Consider the following 25,429-nt stretch of genomic DNA (forward strand, 5'->3'; position numbering starts at 1 on the left):
AGAGCCTGAGTTCAAAGCCTGACTGTGTCACTACTTGGTATGGGGACCTGGGGAAGTTTCTCAATCCTCTGTCCCTCCTTGCTCAGTATGCAGGAAGATAACAACACTAGTCACTTTATATTGCTTCTTTGGGGGCAAAAGTTTGTTTTTAAGGTTGGAAAAGTATGGAGTATGTCACAGGCTCACAGTAAGCACTGGTCTCAAATAGCATTTTCACTATTATTCATTAAAATACAAACCTCTTGGGACTTCTTGCCAGGTATCAGGATCTTTCAAGGCAAGAAAATGAAATTCCCCTGTCTCTGGCTAAGCCCACTCAAGCCTCCAGCTCAGCTGGTGTCTGCTGCAGAAGGCTGGGAAATGGGACGGGGCTAGCGGCTCCCAGAATGGGCTCTGCCTCCAGAACCTCAGACAGAACCATTACTTGGCAGAGGCCGTGAGTGCATGGAAAACAGATTAACTCACTATCATTTCAGCCTGCCACTGGCCATTTGCTAAATTGCACGATTTGATATGGGGAGTGTCCTCTTGTCCCCTGTTGGCGCCAGCCCGGTTTCTTATCAGCATGGTGTGACTGCTGCAAGTCACCCAAGCACTCATGACATGTATCTTCTCAGCACATTTGTCCTTGGCTGAGGCTCAAGGACATGAGAAGAGAGAAGAATTGAAGCAGGTAAGGAGACCAATGCAGAATAAAAATGTTTGAAGGCATCTTCCAGGTGGGGTGCTGAGACCTTCTCCAGGTTCCTGCTCAGTGACAGATGTGTGGTGTCGTCACTGGGTCTGCCCAGCCTTCCGATGATTTCAAAGGATGTCCATTTCCTCCTCTTCATGACCTTGCTCTGATTTTCTTCTAGCCCTTCTCAGTTCTGTTTCCCGATGAAGAGGCTCAAGTTCAACAGTGACAATGAACAACCCCGCCATGTCTGCCCTGTAGGGGTCTCCCGTGGCTAGATCTGGCAGGATGGGATGGAGGAGAGCCAGGGGGATGAAGACAGGCAGCTTTACCTGTCTTCCCACTTCCAGGGCTCAACTCACCTAAGATCCTCTGTAAACCACTGCCACAGTGAGCACAGACAGCCTCGAGCTCCTGAGCAAGCGTTCGTTACAGGAGGAGGTAACTTGGAAGGTTGTTCCAGTTCAGAACTCCGTGAGTACTGAGTGCTCTTGGGCTCCACGTGCAAGGGTGACCACGGAGCTGCACTTGATTGGTTCAAATGCAAACTTTCCACAAACCTCTTCTAATCTGGAGGTCTGCCCCATTCTTCAGTCTTTTAGAGCTTAAATAAACTTCATTAAACTCATTTCATCTGAAGTCTTTTTTCTTTTTACCAGGGGAAAAGATTCATTTATATATTTTGACTTTGAACTGGAAGGATGTCTCACTGGAGTCTGTGTTATTATTTTAAAAGAACAGGGTAGAGCTAAGTGTTCCCCAACATACATGACTTCAAAGCTTTGCCTCAACAAAGCAGGAGCCACTTTGGAATTTATGTTCTTCTCTCTACTACAGAACTATTCCCAGTTAGCATGTACTAAGACAGACCCTGAGGACACCTGCTGGCAAGGAGAGTTTGGTACAGATAGGACAGGGCAGGTACCCTGTGACAACCCAATTCTCTAGGCATTTTAATCCTTTCAAATTATGGTAAAACTTCTGTTTGTTCAGCCTTCCATGACTTCACTCAGCAGAGAGCAGCCAATGACCTAGCCCTTTATCATTACACTGTGAAACTTAAATCCAGTGTGTGACTCTGATACTCTGCCTTTTCCCTGATGCTGGCCTGATGCAATATCTACTTCGAGTAACTAAACTCTTAGTCCACAAAAATGTCATTCAACCATGGACTAGCAGTGGAAAATGAGAAGTTTGGCCTTGTGTTTGATGACAGTCTAACACAGCACAAAAGGAGTATGAGATGGATGCTGTCAATCAAAAGACAACCATATAAGCCTTGCAAACATTTTTGGATAAATGCTGTCACTTTAGATGGTGTCTAGGCCACCCTCAGCTCCAAGAGAGCACACTGTTATCTCTCAGCAGAATTCTCTATGACATGGTCATTCAGGTTATATTAGTATATAACTATAAATATTGAAAAAGATCACTATAAAAATAAAAAAAACCATTAGGACCTGGAGAGATGGCTCAGGCATTAAGAGCTCTTCCAGAGGACCCAAGTTCAATTCCCAGCACTCTTATGGTGGCTCTCAACTGTCTATAACTCCAGTTCCAGGGGTTCTGACGCCCTCTTCTGGCACCTGATGACACTGCATACACGTGGGGGCACAGACACATGGTGGCAAATCACTCAAACACATAAAATTAAAATAAATAAATCCTTTTTTAAAAAAGAAAAGCATTAAAAATAAAAACTTGAAAACAATAGCAGAGGGCTGGTGAGATGGCTCAGTGGGTTAATATGCTTGTCAAGCTAGATGACCTGAGTTTGATGCCTGGGAGCCACCTATAAAAGAAAAAAAAAAAAAGAAAATAGATTCCATACTATATAAACACACACTCAGTAAGTAAACAAATTCGATAATTTTTTTTTTAATTAGCAGAATTTGCAAACTATCCAGGGATCTGAAAAACACCAGGATCTGTGGCTCTTGGTCTAAGCAGACTCATTTTCTTCTAAAATCTGTGGGTTTGAAGCAGTCTTCAGGAGCTCGGGCTTTGCCGTCTCTGCTGAAATAATAACAAAGGATACTTCAAACTCCATTCAAAGAGAAATTGCAATCTGAGCACAGTTTCTCTCAGACCAGAGTGAAGGCAGAGCAGTGACTCCCTCCTGGGAAGTGGAAAGGGAGGAGGCCTGGAAGCAGACAGTAAAGTGAGCCTGAGGTCTGAGGTAGCCACAGGCAGCCTCTGATGCTACAACAGAGTGAAACACAGTTAAGAGCAACAGTGATGCAGGAACACTTGAGCTATTGTGAGGTCAGAGACGAGTGTGTGGAAGTCAGAAGACAACTGTGTGGAGTTGGTTCTCTCCTTCTACCTTTATGTGGGTCCCAGGGATCAAATTTTTGTCACTAGGCTTGTGCATCCAGCCACTGAGCCATCTTGCTGACCTGATCATAGCTATTATCACCAGATGTAGTAGTTTTCCTACAGCCTGATTAATATTACACATAGATCTCTGACCACATGAAGTAACCCAACTATTGCAATCAAGGATGGAAATACACCCATGGTTAACATCAAAGCTGCCACTGTGCCTACATCCTGTGTTCCTTCCCCAGCAGCCTTAATGGGCCAACTTCCCTGAGATGCCATCTGCATCCCACAGAAAGTCCTATAGTGTGACTGGTGTGGGAGACTTGGCCCTAATGTCAGGGTGAATACACTTGCACTGCTGCACACGAATTACAAGCAAAAACAAAAAAAAGGTATTATCAAAGAAAAGATGAAATGGCATCTCCAGGATAAATGGAGGGTTTTCTGTTTTGTTTCATCTTTAGGAGTATCTAGGTAGAAAAGGGCATAATGGATGAACCTGCACCCATTCCACAGGTAAGTGCTACCACTCAGGAAACACATACCCTCTGCACAAATTCTATCCTTGGTCACTGACAGCCCCACTCTACTGCCTCCATCTCAGTTTGCATAGCCGTGGATATCTGGACATGTACAACACAGTGTTCACATGATATCTGGCTAAATGCCAGTCTCTTACATTCTCTTTTGCAGCTAAGAGCTGTCCTTCCAGACAATTAGATAACCTGTAAATATCTGCTTTTGGCCCCTCTCATTTATTGTTTATAGCAGTAACATGAAAATCCAAATCCAGGCAGCCTAAGCCACCAGGGGGCAGAGGGTCAACCCTCCGAACAGTAACAGACCCGGAAGCCAGCTTGTGGCTTTGCTGTGCCTTGAAAAGAGGAAGGTACAAAAGGTTGGACCTGGCTGTCAGTTAATGAGTTTAAATAGATTTATGCTTAAGGCCACAAGGCTGCAAGAGTCAAAGACAGTCACTGTTTATGCACAGGCACATGTACAGTGCCTACATCTGTCATTGTGTCTACGCTCTTGACAGCAACCTGGGCAGGTAGATCTGCTCTATGAAGAAGTTAAGCTTATGTAACAGCCCAAGGTGACATTGTTAGTTGTCTTAGTCATAGTGAGAGCTCAGTTCTGGAAGTCAGTCAGTTATTCTTTGACTTGGAATGTCCTTCTGTGGGTGTAAGTAGCTAGTCATAGTTGAGTATATTTCCTATTATTTAGTGGTCAGTTTGCTCTCCTGTTATGAAAAGACTCTCTAGTTATTTTCAAGGAAATTTCCAGGAAAAAGAGACAGCGAGAATACTGGTAGGAAGTCCTCTTTCCAAGCTACCCACTTCCCTCCACACCATTTCTGGGAATGCAAATGGACCTGGAAGGCAGCAAAAGTTTGCAGGGATAAATTCAAGTTCTCCCAGCCCACTCTCTTTTTCCTTCTTACTCTCGTGATGCAGTCTCAGAGAGCCCATGGAATGCGATTCATAGAAGCCCTGGTTGCCATGTCTGTTTCCTCTGTGGCTGATCCCAACACCAGTTTCTCTGCAGCCTCATCTATTTGGTGTCACTCTCTCCAACTTGTTGGGAATCTCGTTCCCAGTCTCTCCTCTCTGGGACCCTTACTTACTTTCATTATTTCTCATCTTGATAAAATGTCCAGACTGGGGAGAAACAAATTGCCAATGTTCCTTTGTCTTTGATGACTCTGTGCATAGACAGACAGTATCTTATATGTACCGGCTCTGCTAGAACACACGACCATCCCTTCCTTCAGGCTCAACATTCTAATTCCACTCTTCAGGTTTTTAATTTGACAAGTGTTTAACACACAAAGGCAAATTAGTTCCATAGAATTCCATTACATAATGTTTCCAGATCATTTAAAATTCTGTCATTGGGCCTCTTTGTCATGTCTGTCCTATGGGGATCATGTGGAGAGTCCTGAGGAATGTAGAAGCTGTTTGCATGGTCTCGTCAGTCTAACCAGCAGCGATTAGCTTCTCATGGCTGGCAGCAGAGGGATTCACAACAGGGGTGACCCTGAGGGGTGATTCTCACAAGTTGGACTCTGAAGTCCAGGACAGAAAGGGACATCTGGGTCTGGGTCCCTCCAGAGCACATCAGAGAAATGTCATCAAACATTTTCCCTCAGTACCCCCCCCCAATCCTCATAGATAATTCTAGCTGCTGTTACACATGTGTTCAGAGAGCTTGCTTGTGCTACTGTGCTGTATATTGGCTGCTATTGGTGCAGTGCTTTGCTCCCTTAAATGGCCTGGGTATGGCTGTTCCTAATGTCTTCTAAATGTACCCACAGTCATGCATCACTTGTCAACGGTGATAGGTCCTGAGAATTTCACCACTGGGTGTTAATATTGTTGTGCACACATCAAAGAATGTATGAAACTAAGTGGCATACACACTTAGGCTACTGTGTATCTCTCTCTCTCTCTCTCTCTCTCTCTCTCTCTCTGTGTGTGTGTGTGTGTGTGTTAAAGGCTACTACTATGAACACAAGATTATGTCAGAGAGAGAGAGAGAAGAGAGAGAGAGAGAGAGAGAGAGAGAGAGAGAGAGAGAGAGAGAATTGAGTTGAGCTATCTCTGGTGATGCAGCATGTGTTCTGATTTACACCAAATCACCAAGCCCCCTTTTTAATAAGTAGAAACAGTACACTCTAAAATAGTGATAAAGTTCCAGTCCCACCCCTTGTCCATCCATAACTGTCTATTCCATTTCCCTTCCTAGGAAGATCCCTCCCTTCCCCTAGACCCTTAGTCTATACCTAACCCTGCAATTATACTGATAGTAGGTTCCTTACCAATGACTTAATAGCTAATATCCACATATAAGTGAATACATACCATATGTGTCTTTCTGGGTGTGGGTTACCTCACTCGGAATGATTTTTCCCCTAGGACCATCCAACTCATGAGTAATATTCCATTGTGTAAATGGGGGCAGGGAAGGAGGGGTGTGAGGGAAGGAATATGGGGAAGGACATCTAAAACTAGGGGACATTTGGAAACCTAATACAGTAGAAGCTTTCTAAAATAGACACAAATATCAAGTTGATCTAAATGAAATCACCAAGTAGCGTGAGAGTCAGAGCCCCAACCAGACATCTCTTGTTACCAAATGAAACTTTCAGTACTGGGAATGGGTTACATTTAATTGAGTTATCCACCAATGGGCCCTGTGGAGACCCCAGGCAGGCTATTGTCAAGGCTATTGGTTGCTCCCTACCAACTGATGGTGAGGCCTTGTTGCTGAAGACAACACCTATACAACTCATTGAATACAGAGAAGTTGAGCTGGTGCCTACACAAAGCCTTCACCCCTATGCACTAGTGTTTATGATATGGAAGCAAATTGAAGAAGATACCAGAAAATGGAAAGATCTCCCATGCTCGTGGCACTATAGGATTAAGAGCGTGAAAATGGCTATCCTACCAAAAGCAATCAGATTCAATGCAATCCCCATCAAAATCCCAACATAATTTGTTTCAGAGCTTGAAAGGACAATTTTCAGCATTATTTGGGAATAAAAACAAACAAGTAAAAAACCCAGGATATCTAAGATGATCCTAAATAATAAAAGACCTGCTGGAGCTGTCACCATCCCCAATCTCAAATTGTACTACAGAGCTATGGTTTAAAACAAGACAGCACAGTATTGGCACAAAACAGATATTCTGATCACTGGATAGGAGACCCCAAAATAAGTTCACACACCCATGGACACCTGATTCTTGATAAAGAGATACACACTAGGGAAAAAAGAAAGAATCTCTAACAAATGGTGCTGTTCAAAATGGATGGCTACATGCAGAAAAATGAAAATAGATCCACACTTACTACCCTGCACAAAACTCAACTCCAAAAGATCAGAGCATAAGGCCAGAAACACTGAATCTGACAGAAGAGAAAGTGAAGAATAGTTTTGAATTCATTGGTGCAGGAAAAGGCTTTCTGAACAGAGCATCAGTAGCATAGACATGAAGAACAATTAACTAATGAAGGCCTCATGGAAAGGAAAAACTTCTGTATGGCAAAGGACACCACCATCTGGTCAAAGCAGCAGGCTACAGAATGGGAAATAATTCAAGCTCTTCACATAACATCCAAAGAGAAGTGGTCCTCTCAACTCATGCCATCTAGGGGTCACCAATGACACTCACACGTAATTGTTCAGCCAGGTCACACCTAACCCTGCCGTGCAGGCAGCAATTTCATTACTTATCCAGCTTTGAGAGGCACATCCAATGTCCTGAACCTAAGGTAGCGGGATGCTTAGCATCCTTCTAATCTTAGGAACTTTACTATGGTTCAATACTATGCTGCTTAGATTCTTCTTGGAACCTGAATGTCCCTTCTCCCCCAACCTTAGATAAAATTCATAGACCCACAGACAATCTGGTGTGAAGCTAAATGTTGGTTAACTATTCTGGCCATTTAGACAGTAGCCTTTAACTGTTAACTCTTTTCTTTCCAGTTAGATAATTATCTTGACATGGAAAGATTAATGTGAAGCCTCCACTAAATCTGTCTTTCTTAATGTCAACTATTATAACCACAGCTCTTGGTCCCTTTTGATCCATTTGTGAGAGATATCTTCTATGCTTTTCCACAGAACCATCATCTTTCTCCATCCTGGTCTGGGTCCTATGAGGCTGTTTTGGATGGGCTGGACCACTGGATCCCTTCCCCTCTGGCTTCTGATCCAGCCAAGGAAAAGCAGAGCCAGGAGATTATGGAACAGAATGACAGTGAGTCAGCTTGCTTCGTGTCTGAAACCTTGGTGGGACTCTCATTGTTTTTGTTATGTGTTCTTTCTCCCCAAATTATTCTTACTGGGTTCCAGCTTACCCATCTCTGGTTAGTTCTTCTACCTGCTACCCACACCTTTCAAAATAGTATTATAATTAAAACATTCTCAAATATCTTCAGGGAGCTATCTGTTCCCTCTGAGATCTTCACGGGTCCACCATTCATTCTCCTTGCCATTCCAAATCAAACTGCTAGTTTTGGTGGTGACTGACCACAGGATATTTCCCGAGACTCCCATGCTTTCTTTGTGCCAGCTTCGGATATCAGTGTTTATTTTCTCTTACCCTCCTTGCTCTAGGATATGCAGCCTTTTAAATCTTCATCTTGGCAGAAAGCTTTCTCTGCAGCTTTCTAATGTATCCTGATAGTGTTTAAAAACACTCAGAAACCCCAAACTGTCACTGCCATTCATTTAGATGAGACTGAATAGTCACCCAGACTAGCTCTTTGCATTCTATGCCCTCTCACTTGGCCAACTTCTCACAAGTATCTAGCATCCTCTCAGACAGGCAACTGACCTCACCCATCCACAGGGATTTTCCTACCTGCTTTGAAACATTTCAGTAGAACAAGCCAGGGCTGGGGATGCTGATGAGACTGAACAAAAACTATCCTCTACTGAACTCATAAGACATGAAGCAAAAGTTTTTTTGTTTTTTTTTTTTTTTGGTTTTTTTTTTTTCGTGTGTGTGGGTTGTTTTGTTTTGTTTGAGATGGTCTTGCTATACAACCCAAGCTGGTCTAAAACTTTTAATCTTTCTGCTTCAGTCTCTCAAGTCCTAGGATACCAGGACCACACCCAGATAGGCAAAGAAAATTTAATGATGTGTCTTACCTCTCCAGGAAATGCATCATGGTTTGCTTTCACATCAGAGATTTGTGTTCCTAACAGTATTTTAAAGGAGCATGGGGTGTGGTGAGATGGCTCAGAGGGTAAAGGTGATTGCTGTGCAAGCCTGCTGACCTGAGTTCAATCCCTGGAACCCTTGTTAAAAAGTGGAAGGAGAGAATTGACTCTTCTGACCTCCACAGCATAGCATGTACTCTCACGCACATGCATCATGCATGCATGCACACACACACAAGTAATAACAAATGAAAGATTAGAGTTGGGTAAAGAGAAAAGACTGATCTTTACACCCTCCATTCTTCTAGCTTAATAGTACTTGATAAAATGGATGACAGTGGCATCAAAACAAGCTAGTCGAAACTTTTATCACTAACAACAAAACAATGAAGGAGACATAACTCGATGCCACACTCTTTCTGGGAATTCTGCACAGAAGCAGCAGGGAGAGGCTGAACCTGGAGTTGCCTCTCCATTCCTGCCTGTTCCTCAGAAGCAGCCAGGAAGCAGGGTGACAGGAGCCTTCCCTGTGGTTCTGGAAAGGAGAGAGTGTTGCTTTCTTAGAGAGGAGACCGATGCCAGGGAGAAATGAAGCAAGGAGGCACGGAAGGATGGCTGATTTTCAACGAAGGAAATGAATTTATAGCATCGAATCATCTCATAAGAGTGAGTTTGGTTATCTCTCGTCTGCCAGACTTCCCCTTTTCTATATGCATGGAAAGAATTCAAACACAGAAATAATATCGAGCAGTTATGAGACTTATGGCTAGTGAGCAGAATTACCCAAATAGTCTCTTACCCAAATTCCTCCCTGGCACTTTACCAGCCTGAAACACCATCATCAGTGGTCACTTTATCTTGTCTGTCTACATCTTATGGCTACAGCACCTGTCAGTACCTTGAATGAGCCCTGCACAACGTAGTCCTTAAAAAAAACCAAAAAACAAAACAACTGATTGCCTGGATATATTAAAGGAGAGGGTGCTGAAAAAGCAGGAGCTGGAAGATGGAGTGTTAAAGTGTCTTTTATTTTTACAACAAGGTGTCTATCAATACTCTATAAACTAGAACCCGTGGCAAAATTAAACAATAGTTAGTTCAGGAACGTAGAAGCCCCTTCTGTCAAGGTCCCTCTAAGGAAACAACATGTTAGATAGTAAAGAAACATTTATGTGAGGTTCAGGGCTCCCCAGTGTCACTACAGTTAGTTTTATTTCTGCAAAGAAATAAAATGTAGCTGTCATACATTTATAAAATTTTAAAAGCACCAGAGTATTATCCTTCTATAGTAATATTGTAAATATTATAAATACACCTTTTCCTCATATACTGTGTGTGTGTGTGTGTGTGTGTGTGTGTGTGTGTACACTGACTTATATATAGTGAACTGGGGGATGAGGTGACTCCTCTCTCTTCTCTCCCTCCCCTCTCCTTCTCCTCTTTGCACCTCCCCTGTTGAATTTCTTTAAAATGAACATTTTAAAATTTAAACAATGAGGACCTTAGTAAAATGACTACATTTTTAATGGAAATTTTAAGGGAAAAGCCTTCGAAAATAGATCCCAGTACATTATTTTATTGCAACAGGTCAAAAATCTTCAATAATTTGATTCTAACTTTAAATAAATAATTTATAGTAGTTATAAGAACACTACATTGATTATTTACAAAGGTTTTTGTAATCATAATTTTAAAAACTAATTACATTTTAATATTGTGTGTGTGTCTGTGTATGTAGGTCAGATGACAACTTGTAGAATTTGTTTTTGTCCTTCAACCAAGTAGGTCCCTGGGATCCAACTCAGGTTGTCATATTTGGTGGCTGGTACCCTTATCTGTTCCGTGTCATCAGCCCTTATCTGTTCTCTTAAAGCATGCTGTCACAAAAGCTCTCAGCTCCAGTCTATTTTAGACTGATCATGTGACTATATTGCAGCTAAGATGGCCCAGTTCTTAGGAGATGGATTTATTGACTGTTAGGGCTCTTCCATGATGGATAGAATCATCTGGAAACATTCTGCTAAACAATAATTCCCTACTGTATCTCTTTTCCTTTTCTTTCTTTTGCTATGAACATGGTGACCTGAGAGAAGAATCAGGAGATGTAGACTCCTTTCCCACAAAGCACTGCTGGCCGGCACACCCAATTTCTCCATGGCTTAGAGCTGGAAAACAAGAGAATTAGAGAGTAGATGATTGATTTCTCGACCCTGAACGCACATTAGAGTGGCTGAGAAGCCTTATCACTTAGGGATGTTGAGCTACACCCCAGAGCCCTTTCAAGTTTGGAGACTGGACATACTGTGGAGCTCTGTGTGTGTTTCCAACCTGCAGCCAGAGGTTAAGGGTTCCTGAGCTATTTGATCCCTCACAACCTTGATTATTTCCAAACTCCATTTTCTATCTCAGACTATCTCTGTGGGCTTGATTATGGCTTCCCAACACCCTGAGGGGCAGTGGAAGCCACAATGTGCCAGATCTTCCTATGTGGATGGTAGCTTAGAACTCTTAGGTAGAAGGGGAATGAGCAGATAAGATGCAGCATTTCCCCAGTTTGTAAGGTGGGAGCAGCGTGATCTTTGAGGCTTGTTGCTCATTATTTGGTTTGGCCAGTTACAGTCTCTGACCTCCATGGCTTCTTGCGGTGCTGAAGGTCTGTGTTGCTGCCAAGTGCGCTCCTGATTTGTCAAGTCTCAACCTTTGCCTACTGGCAGCTCATCTAGAAATTCTAGATGTTTCTCTGAGACAGCAGGGGAGAGAACGGAGAAGGTAATCTCATAATGAACAGGGATTGCTAGAGAGGAAGGTGCAAGGTTTGTAAGCTTGCTCTCCACACAGCTTCTGGGCTCTTCAGGAGACCATAAAATATCAGCATGGCTAAGCTAAACCACGTCCACCAGATGTCTTTCCAGAGTATCTCTGGGTGGGTGGACCATGGGATGCATCGCTGTGTGAGGCTCAGAGGGCAGAAGGGAAGCTGCAGCCTTGCAGCTCACACTTGCTGTTTCTTACCTGCTGCTCACTTACTGGGTGGTGGCAGATGTTAGGGATGAAACCACTCTACTTTCCTGCCCCCAGCACAGGCCTGGCTGGGCATGTGTTTAGCAGTGTGTGACAGAAGCCAGTGTTCTCTGCAGAACAGGCTTGTGGATGGGAGGTGGCAGGAACCCACATGAGGTTCTGGCACCCATGCTGTATCAAGGCTTTTGCCCCCTGTCCGTCCTGTCCATTCCCTCTTCCACTTCAAACTCCAACATTTCATGATCAGACCAGCTTTACCCAGACCGGCTACAGTCACGACTGCACAAGATCCATTTCCTGAGACAAGTACCACCCGTCAGCCACTCGAGCAGAGGGACATTGAAAGTGAGGAAGGAGTTTATTCAGGCCACAGTTAAGAATGGCCATGTGAGTATCACGTAATATAGTTGTTGAGGATAAATGCTCTAAAGAGGACCTGAGGGCTCTTTAATCTATACAATCAGAAAAGGGCCCTAAAGGGTTCTACAGAAAACTGGCTGTTAGATTGTGTTGGTGGAAAAAGATTAGCACAGGCCATTGACTGTGACTCTTTTTATCTTATAGGCTCTGGGCAAGAGTTCCAAGAACTGAGAACAAAGTATTCTCCAAGTCATTTACATTTTTTGTTCGTCTTTTTTTTTTTTTTTTTTTCTTTCTTTGAGATAGGGTTTCACTGTAAACCTCTGGCTGTCCTGGAACTCTCTTTGTAAAACTTGCTTTGTAGATCTTAAACTCGCAGAGATCCTCCTGTCTCTGTTTCCTGAGTACTGGGATTTATGGTGTGTACCACCACCACCGGGTTGTCATTTAAGGTTTCAAAGGGAAAGTATATTCACAAGGAACTAAGGTGAGGCAGGTAAAGCCGAAGTTCACTGGATCGAGAGACTTTGGAATACAGAAGAACAAGAGTATTGTCCCCGAAACTCAGGTCCAAGGAGTTACCCCCTTCTCTCTCTCCCTGTCCCATTCTCTCACAGCTGTATCTGCTTTTCTGATTAAACTGATTCTATGGCTTTTTAAAAATTCCCATCTGGTCCTGCCTTCCTCATTCGAAACCTTCAACGTTTTTCCCGACTGCTTCTGAGAGCAGAGTCTCCTCGGCTCCAGCCTCACCCCTTCCTGCGCCTTCTGTCTTCTCTCTGCCACAGACGCTCACCCCACTTGCCAGAGTCCTCCCTCTGCCAGGCCACTCACCCCACTTACCAGAGTGAGTCTTTCCTACAGACAGGATTCTACATGAGTTGCAAGGGCTCATGTTTCAGGGGGGTTTTGGTCTATCATAGTTGAGAAGGACGGCAAGGTCAAGTTCATGGAGGCTGGAGTGTGTTGGGAGGCCTGTTCACATGGTGTGGACCAGGAAGCAGAGACTGCAGGCCAGAACCTGGGGCAGAGACCCTCTTCAAAGGCCCATCTCCAGGGACCTGCTTCTACCAGCCAGGTCACACTCCCTAAATGTTCCATAGCTTTCAAAACAATACTACCAGCTAAAGACCAAACCCTGGGAGTCTCCTGTCAGCCATCTTTCCTGGCTAGTCCCAGCACATCTGTCAGCCTCATTAACTGGTCATCCCCATCTTTTCTTTTTGTCACTATACACCTCTCCCATGAACACCAACCACATGTTCACTATGTGTGTGATTTCTTCTCTAATATTTTTCTCCCATTGGATACTAAGCGTCTGGTGGTTTGAGAAGGCTAGTTTTTCTCAACTGTGTTTACCCTGCACCTGGTCCCTTCTTTGGTAGGCCATAAGCTTTCTTATTGGCATAAGACATATTAATTCAATATCTGAATAAAGATGCTAGACAGATGGAGGGCATGGAGCAGAAGGAACAGAGGACAACAGAGCTGGAGGTTGGAGAGTTGGAGAGTTAACATCTGGCCCCCTGGACAGGGGAAGCTTACCACTGTGGATGAAGCCACTCCTGACCACACCCAGTTGACTCAAGGCCTTTCCTCATCCAAATACGTTGGAAACCATTAGCTCCTGTATATTGGATGCCTTCTGAGAGCAAGGCCTACTCCCCTTTGCCTTGGCCAATTACTGCTAATGACTTCTCAAACGTGACAGCTGTTATTCTTAACTACTGAAGCAGTTACAGTGTTCAACTTATTTCCTCAGTCTTTGGATTGCTTAAAAATTAAAGTAAAAATTGGAAATGTGGCAGTGTCTTCAGAATAAATTAGTGAGGATTTGTGGAAGAGAAAAACAATTAACACTTTTGTGAATTATGGCAACATTTCCTTCCAAGGGCAATTTATATAAGCAAATTGTTTTAGCTGATTTTAGCTGACTGATCCATGTGCTTGTGTTTGCTAAGGTATGGCTCAATGTCAGCCTCTGCTTTAGGCTTAGGAGCCCAGCATCCTAAATGCTGAATACAATTCTGAGAATTAGGAGCCCAGCCTCCTAAACACAATCCTGGAGAATGAAGCTCCATCCAAGCTTCCAATGATTGATTGATGCTTGTTTATAGCCAGAGAAAAGATCAACCAGTGATCTCAAAGGGCCAGTTGCTACATTGTAGCCCTGGAATGAGCGCCAAAATCCTTGGCTTGGGCTTCAGACTCACTAGGAGACAGCTTTGAGATCTCAGGAAGCTCACATGCCAACTTGAGGCACATGAACCACTCAATGAGATCACAAAGGACCTTGAGCCTCTGGTCTTCTGGAATTCTGGGACTTTCCCATCCCTGCAGCCATCACGTTAAGCTGTCTTGATTAGACAAGCACAATGATTTGGGGGAAGCCAGTGTAGATGCTAAATTCAGGGAATTACTACTTATCCTAGCTTCCCTCATTCCTCACTCCTGCCCTTCTTTTGGTATGAACATTTTTGTTTTTTAATGTGAGCATTCTAAGATCTGAGGATACCATGTCTTATGTGTGTGGCAGCATTGTACTACATTCTCTCAAGACAAGATTTACAGTGAAAACTTCATGGCATTACACCCTTCCTTCTCTCCAATAGACTGGTCAGCAAGGTCATTTGTAGACACCGCTGTGGCTCACGTGAAAAGCTGATCATCTAAGAAATTTGGCTCTCCCTACCCTTCTGTTTTATTTGGTTTTCCTTAATTTTAAGGACTAATTTGTTTTCTTAAGGACATCCCCAGTTTCCTATATTCCATTATGAGCTATGATTGAGTCTTATGCTACACAAGTGTGTGCTATCCTTGGTCTCCAGCTTTAAATTCTAGCTCAACTTTTATGGTTAATTTTGGGACACACAATGGAATTCAAAGAATTTATGAAAATTAATTCAACAGACTCATTAATTAACACAGCTATAACATTTTCTACCCACATGAAATAGCCTTTACCTTCATTAATGTAGAAACAGCATTCCAACTTGACTATGAGCTATCTGTGGTATTCCCCTAAGTCTTGATAAACATTTGTGTCTAAATGACTGAAGAAACAAATCACCAAGCATAATTATTGGTTCTTGAGAAATGAACAATTATATAGTATGTTACTATTTGTGACAATCTGTTTCCAAATGTTCCCAAACTGTATGCTGGGACTTGGGATTTGGGTTATGGGTCATGGGAAATTATTCAACTTTGTCTTTTGATTTTGATGAAATCCCCACCCTACCTTCTACAACCATCATGACTCCAGCCCTTACTCTGGGAGCAGCCAGGGTACACCTTGGAGGAGTGACCAGTAACAGCAAAATACAAAGAATCAGGCCTTGACCATTGAGTCTCAGAAAGACTTTAATCTCTGAGGACTCCTGGCAAAGCAATGAGGCAAACACTGTGACTAAAGAAAGAAGGAAAAGAAGGCCTCCCTGAGAGGATCCACCTTGCCATCTATAGAACATCCAGAACAGAGATGGTTACTTCCTTCCTTCAGAGGAAATACAGGGGGCCAGACAAGTCACTCATCTCTGCTCCCCAGCCATACAGTCATGTTCCCAGTGTGGTATAGTGACAGAATTAATGAGTTGAGCAGATGGCCTGAGACAATGGGCAGAATTTCTCACAGGAAAGAAGAGTAAGATGAATACTTTATGTTAAAAAAAAAAACCATAGTGAGCACACAACATAACATACAAATCCCAGTGCATGTATTTGCCAGTTTTCCTGGTACTGTGATAAAAACCCAGGCAAAAGAAAGTTAAGGGAGGAAGGTTTGATTTTGGATCAGCTGGCCACACAGCATCCATAGTCAGGGAGCAGGGAGAGGTAAAGGCTGGTGCTGGTTTGCTTTCCCCTTTACACTCAGTCCAAGATGGCCGCCGATAGTCAAGTGAGTCTTCCATTCAGTACAAGATGGCTGCCCACATTCAAGTGAGTCTCCCAGTCTATCTATATTAACCTAATCTAGGTAATCCCTCAGAGGCATGTCCGGAGCTGCTCTCTTAGGTCATTCTAGATCCTGTTAAAATAACCAGTACTGAGAACCACATCAACTTATTTAACCTTCTGCACAACCACATCAAGTGAGGACTGTTATTACCAAAAGCTCCAATTTAGAGATGAGGAGACTGAGGCATGATGAGGGTAAGTGAAGTGGACAAAGCAGACAGCCAGTAAGTGCTCAGACAAAGATGACACAGCAATGACACAGGTGACATGACCAGGCAGCACTAAGGCTGGCCCAAGTGCAAAAGAACTGCCTATCCTTCTTGCTTGAGATCATGCTCTATGCTCACTCGTGGCTCAAATGCATCTAGTTAAGAACAGGTTTTGGCTGTGCTACTAGTTAAAGGTCTGCTCATCAAATACACTACTGTCACACTTGTCTGTCAGAATTGTTTTGCCCATATTGTGTTGATGATCGAAGCCAAACCTAAAATCAAGAACAGGGAGAGGGAAGTTCTCTCCCATAGGCCTTCAGAACCAACCATGCTGGAGGGATGTCCTGACTCCATCACCTATCCTGTTTCTTCATCTTTACAACATAGCACTCAGGGTTTAACTTACTGCTTAAAACTGGTACACAGGTTTGAGACAGGACTGTATCAATCCCACACTGGCAGGAATGCACATTGCTGAGGATGTTGGGAGATCCCTACTGAACTGCTGGCTATCTAAGTTTGTGTCCAAATAGGATATAGTCTTATTAAATAGAACTTTTAGGTCAAAATAACTTGCACTGGCATTGCATAGAATTGCATGTCAACAACATGAAACTTACGAGCTTTCATGCAATTCTGTTATTAGTATTTTTAATTCTCTAAAGATTCTCCCTGCCTTTCCCTTCAATGCCTGAATGCATAGTGTAGTCCCCTCCCCCCCATAGCTCTGCCTTGGTTTGCCCTCAGAGGGTCAGTCCTTGAGAAAGCACATTAGGTGAGAGAACTTGAAATTGATGATGGAGTGTTTTTCTTATGTCTTGCTTGGGACTGGACTAATATTTCACAGTGCCTGCTTTAATGACCAGAGAACAGTCAGATGGACCATTTTATAGGAATGTTTACAGAAGTGTAGCATGTGGGCAAAACACACAGTGACCAGCCAGGCGTGCTAATGTGTGATGACTATTCTTAGTTGTCAACTTGATTACATCTGGAATTAACTAAAACCCAAATGACTGGGTGCACCAGTGAGGAACTTTTGCTTTACTAAGTTGTTTGATATGGGAAAGACCCACTTCTAATCGGGATCTTTGAGGTGGGAATATACACCTTTAATCTAGATCTTTTGAGGTTGGAAGACCCACTTTTAATCTGGGCCAGACCTTTGATTGGCAGCATATACAAAGGACACGGGAGAAGGAAGCTCTCTCTGCTTGCTCTTGCTTTCTCTAGCAAGTCCATGCCGTCACTGGCATTAGAGCCCACTTCTTCAGGATTCCTTGTCTACTGTTCTCACTAGACAACACGAATCTAGTTTCAACAGTATGAATTCAGACACCACTGTGAAATGATTTTCCTTTTTCCTAATTATTTTCCTCAAAACAACTTTTTATAAAAAGCCAAATCTCCCTTTCTACTGTTTAATATTACCATAAATATTACTAATTTAGCTTTCTATGTAATTGTCAGTAGTCTGGTTTAAAATCCAATTCCTATTTTCACGTTAATTCGCCCCCTGCCCCCCCCACACGCACCAGCCCCATTTCATGGACTTTGCAGCCTTTCGTGTCTCCACTCTGTCTTTTCTCCACCGAGATCCTTCCTGGTGCCTCCAAGGGTTAGAGGGATCCTGGTTCTCTATGTTCCCTGTTTCTCTTCTCATATCATGTCACTCTGTGGTCCCCAATTACTCATTGGTAAGTGGACTCCGTAAGTTCTGCTTCAAGAAGCAAACTCACAAACTCCAGATATACCTGACAGATGTTCCATGAGTGTTCCCATATTTATTTATTTATTTATTTATTTATTTATTTACTTATTTTGTCAGTAGAGGGGAGGAAGAAGGGCTAAGGGTCCAACATCTCAATAAGAATCCAGCCAGGAAAGGGGTCAACATCCCCATCCTGTAACCATGATCATTACCAATGTTTCTGCTGGATCACCCCGCACTTTGTTTAGTGGGAGAAAATATTGGATCCTGGAAGTGATGTTTAGAAAAGCAGGTACAGTAACTGCTAAGGCTTAGATATGTTGTTTGTTTGTTTGCTTTTTCTCCAACCAAAAGTACTGCTTTGGAAACTTGCCCCCTTGCTGCAGTGGTGTTGTGAGGAGGGCCTTGGGTTATGAAGGAGAATCTGCAGGGACAGGTTAGTGCCTCTCCACGGAACAGGTTATTTACAGTTGAGTTTGGCTTCTTTTAATCTCTTCCTGACACATGTACTTACTTTTTCACTTTGCCCGCATGACCTGAAGCAATGGGAGACCCTCATCAAATGCTGCCCAGATGCCAGCATCCTGCATCTGGACTTCCAGCCTCATCCAATCACAGCTATCCAGTTTAGCGACAGAAAACAGACTGACAGTGATTCTGAAGAAAGTCTTGTTCTCACTCCTGAACTCATTTCCATCCCAGCAGTTCATTTATACAAGTTAGTGTAAAGGTAGGAAGGTTTTAGGCAGTGTTATTCGTCAACAGATGCTATCTACCATAAGTTCAACATGTATTTCTGTTCATTATTAATTCTCAGGAGAAACAGCACTCCAAGGACATATATCTGAGGAATATATAGGACAGAATTCTGTAACAGATATTGAGTGAAAGATACCCTTGCTTCTAGAAAATGATGTCTTAGAAACAGAGAAATAGGTTAAGGATTGTATCCCAACTTCTGTACAAAAATAATTTTGTTATTTCTTCCTCCCTGCAACTTCCCCAGCTCTTATAGTGTATAGAGAAGGCAGCTAGTTCAAGGAAGCTGGCAGCCACTGTTGCCCATCCATCCATCACTCAGGGACAAGATGCAGTGCCCATTCAAGTGTCTTGGTCCTTTCTTTAAAACAGGCTCATTGTCTTGGAGTCAATGACAACATATCTAGATTTGATTTTCATCTCAAATTTTATCTCACTCTAAAACAATTTCTGGTAGAAATGTTTAAGACTAAACTTTGGAATACAATTAGCAGGTTGTATGATGTATTTTCACTTTTAATAAATGAACTGTCCTTCATTCAAACTAGCATTTCTTCTTATAGAAGAAAAAAAAATCCGGCAAGGAAAATTGTGGAGAGGTGAATTAATGTGACATTTAGAGCAAGATTTTAATGACACAAAGGGCAAAAACATCAGAGCTTTGCTTTTTTCCTTTTACAATTACAACTTGACATATTTCAGGATGTTGTTATTAAAATGAACCTTTTAAGCAGAAAGTAAAAAAAAATGCATACATGAAAAGAAAAGGTGAGACAGTGAAGTCACATTGGTCAGGGCAATCAAAGCATAACTAGACTGACATAAGCATCATCTTTCTTAGACTTGGCAGGAAGATGCCTGGTCCTTTCTTCAATCCAAATGGGTCTATGGAGTCATGGAAGGTGAGCTCTGAGAAGGGCTTTAGACAACACTTAATGCAGATGAGGATCCAGATGAGGCCCATAGAGGCTGGTGGTCAGCTAAGATCATACAGGCAGCTTGCAGCCCTAAACTCTCTTTCCTAAACCACCTTGCCAATAGATGCAGTGGAAATACTGTAAAGTGTTCCCACCAACATCAAGCCTGGAGAAGCAAACCTGTGGTCTATGAAAGAGATAAAATGCGCACGGGAAAATTGTGTTGAGATAAGTTTTAAAAAATGCAGTATTTCCTGAAAATTATTTGTATAATAAAAAAATTCTACAGGAGAGCCAGGTGAGTGTAATTGGGAAAGGGAGGTAGAACTGAGGGGAATGGTTGAAGCAGCAGAGGGGCAAGGAACTTTCAATTCATTATAAGGAAGAAGTTTTCAAAGGTCACAGTGATCCAAAGATGGGATGAGAGACGAGGACATTCATCACTGGAGGTTATTAAAGCAGAAGCTGGGAGAACTTGGCAGGGCTTCACGGCTTCTAAATGTAGACAACTGTAGAGACAACCTGGGAAGATACTGCAAAAAGATTTTGGAGTCCACGCCCAAGAGGTACCCTGGGACTGTATTTTTAAGAAGCCATGCCAATGATTTTCCTGTTCAGGAAACTGCACCAGACACCTTTTGTAGGGGAAACCATAGCCATGCCTGCTAGGGGCTGGCTACAGGTGTGCCTGATGTAGGGAAGGTTTAAGAGTGAAGGGCGCACATTGGAAGGCCCCTTCTTCTGTTTCATTTTTGGCTTGCTGTACTGACTGCTGCCCTGACGGCTGGCTAGGTCGCTCTGTAAGTAAGGCTTTTCCCTAATAAATTCCCTTGTATTTTTACCTGACTCTGTATTGGTAATTCCCACAATAACCTTTAAGTGAGTGTTGCAACTTAAGAGTCTATAATTTTGTCCACAAGGCAATAGGAGTGGTTTGCAATGGTGGTAAGGAATCCACATTCTAGTTTGGATTCTGACTTTTTTTTTTTTTTTTTTTTTAACACATTGCATCATGACGTCTTTGGGACTTAGATTTCCTGTCCCTAAAAACAAGTGGGGTTTGATGTCTCTTAGCACTCCTACATGCTAGGAGTTTGGTTTCTGAGGGCAGCCTAGAGGATATTAATCTCTAAAGTCCCTGGAAAATTCTTCAGGACATTTGGGTGATGAGGAATTATCCTGGAATGGCTGTCAGTGACAGCTGGGCAAGGCTGTGTGATATGGCTGGCTTCGTGGAGTTGGCAGGCATTCTGCCCAGGACCTGTCTGTCTCCTACTGGTCAGGCAGGGAGGAGATAGGGTTGGAAACTGCCCAGGACCTGTTTGTCTCTCACTAGTCAGGCAGGGAGGAGACAGAGTTGGAAACTGGGAACACAAGAGTCTCGACACTTGCTTTAATTACCTTTGTGACCCAGTTACTTTTGGAAAGGAGGTCCGAGGAGGCTCATCTGCTGTCCAGAAAGGAGCATGTCTGGATGACCATGAAGTGACCTTTCTGTGGACAACTTGCTCAGAATCCACACCTCTGGATGAGGACTGGTGTGGCATGGCTCTATGCTTTTTACAGATGAGCTTTGCCAAGCCAATGAGCCCCAGTGATGATCTGATATTGCATTCTGCTTTGTCCTTGACATTGCTCTTCCCACTCCAACTTTCCAGCTATTTTCCCACAGGAACATTTATTTGCTAAGTCTCACCCTTGCAGTTCCTCATTTCTCACTTTTAAAAAAATGGGATGGTATTTGAATGGTTTTATGTTCTCTCTCTTTATCATCTTTTTTTTTTTTTTTTTTTGGTTTTTTGAGACAGGGTTTCCCTGTGGCTTTGGAGGCTGTCCTGGAACTAACTCTTGTAGACTAGGCTGGTCTTGAACTCACAGAGATCTGCCTGCCTCTGCCTCCCGAGTGCTGGGATTAAAGGCGTGTGCCACCACTGCCCAGCTCTTTATCATCTTTATCCAAGGAATATCTAGGAATTTATGAAGGCATTCTTTGATATGTCAATAGGGAAACTTCACACCCCAAATCACAGGAGGTGTGGTTGACAGGGCTCTCCCCTGACTAGGTAGGAAGTGCCTTACAGGTGAACACATGGAAGCTGTAATGTCCTGCAAGTCCTTGGACATCATGACCCCTCCATTTACACTTTTTCTGTAAAATGTCTCCAGATCTTCAATCCTTTATTTCTGTGTCTAAGACAGGACCATCTGATGCCCTTTCCAACCTCAAATCTAGCCTGGCCAACACTATTCTTGGATCTACTATCTCAAACTCAAAATTCCTTAAGTCTACACACTGGGCTAAGGAACCTCCTTTATCTAATGTAGGTTAGAATGATACAATGTATCTTTATATTTGTTACATGGATTTATTTTCTTGTAGTAAATACTGAATAATGATGTATCCAATGAAGCGGATGAAACATGTGAAGACCTGGATGAGAAATAAGAGAATACCATGGTGTGAGGGGCTTTATTTTCCCATGGTTGGAGGTTGGAGGGGCTTTAGTTTCCCATTGTGGGAGGGAGCTACAGTTTCCACACACTTAATCCAAATAGGTGCTTCTGATACAAGGTCTGAAAAAATCCCGAAGGAATTCACCAGATAAATTTCATTTGTAAGAATGAAGGTCACAAAATACTTATTTTATCTGATGTCACTGTTTCAACTTCTAGGGAAGGATGTATTAGCAAGGCTGTAAACAAATGGACCAGAGGGCTGCTTACAGCCGGGCTTCTATTCACATGTGATTATGAATGTCATTCAATGCTAAGGATCCATTTGATGTCACTGGTGAGTCCTAAAAAGTTTTCTTTATTTTTATTACCTGCTTTGTTCATAAATATGCCTTCTCCCCCATTCCTACCCTAATTCCTTTCTAATTGTTTTTTTAAATCAATATTCCCAGGTTGGTATTTTCATATCTAAAGTATTCCAGTTTTGATTTAAAAAATACAGATGCTCTTTGATTTATAGAGGACTCATAGTCTGATAAACTAAGTAAGTATTCACTGTACGTTGAATGGATTTTTAAGTTCTAAGTTTTAAGTTCTACACCTCAGCTGGTTAGTTTTTGTCCACTTGACCCAAGCTATAGCCTTGTGGAAAGAAGAAACCTCAACTGAGAAACTGCCTCTATCAGACTGGTCTTTAGGGGGCACTTTCTTGATTGATTATTGCAGAGGGAGGACTCAACCCATTGTGGGTGGTGCAACTATGGGCAGGTGGTCTTGTGTTGTATAAAAAAAGCAAGCTATGCCAGTCATGGGGAGCAAGCCTGTAAGCAGGTTCTTCCATGCTTCTGCTTCAGTTCCTGCCTCCAGGTTCCTGCTTCCATTCCTGTCCAGACTTCCCTCAGTATTGGACTATAAAATGGAAGTTTAAGCCAAATAAACTCTCCCCTTTCCAAGTTGCTTTTGCTCATGGTATTTATCATAGCAACAGAAAATCAAACTAAAACTTAGTGGATACCCAACTAATAATGAACAAGTGGGCAACAAATTGGGAAAATAACAAAATGGAACTTTTAACTATAAAAAGTAATTAAAATTGCACACTCATCCAGCTAGAAAGAAATTAGTTTTCAGAGGGCAATACAATATCAACAGAAAGATGCATTCTATAGTTCGTCTTAGACTTGTATAAATTTGATGTCTAAACCATTAACAAAGGTAAGGAAAACAACAGACCAGTGTGTTCATAGAAACAGATCTAACAATTGTGAGTCAGATATGATAGCACACATTTGTAGTTCTTAGAAGGCTGAGACAAGAGGGTTAGGAGTTCAAGGCCAGCCTAGAGTACATAGCAAGTTCAAGGTCAGCTTGATCTAAAAGGGGAAACCCTATCACAAAACAAAGAAATCTGAATATATTATTAAATAAAATTTGGCAGAGTATGGATATTAGTCCATGATATTTCATGAATTTAACTCTGTTTAGAGGAATTTCAAATACAACACAGCTTCCAAATATACTCAGCACTTGCTAAAGAATGATTTTTTATGCCTCTATGAAATACATTGTGCTGAAATCTAATCCCCAATAGGATAGAGGCAGAGCCTTTGAGGGACAGTTATGAGAGCCCTAATGAATGGCATTAGTCCCCTGTAGAAAGAGACCAGAGTGTCATCTTTATGTCATGTGGTATAAGACTATAAGCGGGTAGTCTACAACCAATGGTAGTCCCCAGCAGACCTGGCAACATTGGCACCCCAATCCCAAACTTTTGAGCCATTTGAAATAAGTTTTTGTTGCTTATATGCTATCTTGCCTATGACATTTCATCACAGCATCCTGGGCTTTGGTAGTATTTGAATTCAAATGGTGACTTTATCAACAATGAGTTGGAGGTACTCCTCATTACTCAGGGTTTATTTGCCTTTTTAGTTAACATGGAACAATGGCGACTCTTTCTGGGTATGCATACTGCTTACAAAGTTTGACCCAAGCAGATCTGTACTACTGGTCCCACAGTCTGGGGACAGAGTATTTCCATCACCTCATAAAACTGTCCCAAGGATCCTGGCAACTATTAATTTCTTCCCATTTTGTGAATGTATATAGGATAAAACAGCAATCTTTTGGGTCTTGTTTTTTTTGGGGGGGTTGTTTTTTTTTAACTCAAGGAAAGTGATGCTGAGAGCAGTCCAGGTTACTGTGTGCATTGAGTTTGCACAGACAAGACTTGGACTTTGTCCATCTATTTGCTTGATAAATGACATTTGGATTGTTTCTAGGCTGTGGGGATTGTGAATAAAGCCATGACAAACCTTTACATATGAATTTTTGTGAAGACGTGTTTTCATAAGTCATAGGTAAATACCTAGGAAGGGTAAGCAAAGTCAGCCTCTCTAAGAGGCCACACTCTTTCTCAGAGTAGCTACACCATTTTGCACTCCCATCAACAACAAGAAAAAGTTCCAGCTCTACCATGTCATACCAGTCTTGGCACCACTAGTATATTTTTAGCCATTATGGCATGTGACAGATGCCAATTCCTGATGGTTCCTGAATTTTGGAAAGCAAATAGCTAAATTTTGGAAATGAGAGAATTGTCAAAACTTTTGCCTGGATTCATTTACTTGTTTACTTGGATAACAGGGAATGCATACCTCTGTAAGAAAACCATGAAGAAAAGCAACTTATTCAATCAAAAATAGAGAATGAACAAGGAGGGGAATTCATTTATTAGTACTTAATAAGGGGACTCTAAGATATTGGTGTTATTTATAAATCAAGGTTCTATGTGATTATTTTATGATTAGTTTTGGAACTATAGTCATGAATATAATATATTTCACAATCAAAAATTTTAAAAAGGGGTCAGAAAGACAGCTCAGCATGAGAGCACATGATGCTTTTGCTGAGGACATGAGTTCAGTTCTCATCTCCCACACTGGGAAGCTCATAACCAGGTGCAAGGGGCATGATGGGCTCCGTTGGGGTCTAAGGAGACCTCCACCCAAGTGTGTATGCAGGAATGTGTGCACACATACAGTTAATTCTTTTAAAATAATCATATGTGCTAAACAAATTAAAAAATAATCTTAATTTTTAAAGAAATAAGCTTGACTATATTGAACCACAAAAAGCAACAGAATGCAGAACACTATTTTAAAACTCCTTTTAAAAAAGGGAGTTTCAGCACAATAAGTTGAAAAATTAGTAAAAGTATCTTAGAATTTGAACATAAGAATTTCTTAAACACAAAACTTTCCTTTAAACATGCTTAAATGGAGCTAGGCATGGTGGTATAAATCTGTTATCCCAGCACTGGGAGGTTGAGGCAGGAAGATCATAAGTTCAAGGCCAGCC

General features: G+C 42.2%; 1 protein-coding gene across 6 annotated transcripts in view; it reads right to left on the minus strand.

The window, feature by feature from the left end:
* Rgs6 (regulator of G protein signaling 6) overlaps positions 1-25,429 on the minus strand; it is a 499,978-nt gene that overhangs the window by 139,107 nt on the left and 335,442 nt on the right. The window lies entirely within an intron of this gene.

Source organism: Cricetulus griseus, chromosome 5 (genome assembly GCF_003668045.3).
Source record: "Cricetulus griseus strain 17A/GY chromosome 5, alternate assembly CriGri-PICRH-1.0, whole genome shotgun sequence".
NCBI lineage: Eukaryota > Metazoa > Chordata > Mammalia > Rodentia > Cricetidae > Cricetulus > Cricetulus griseus.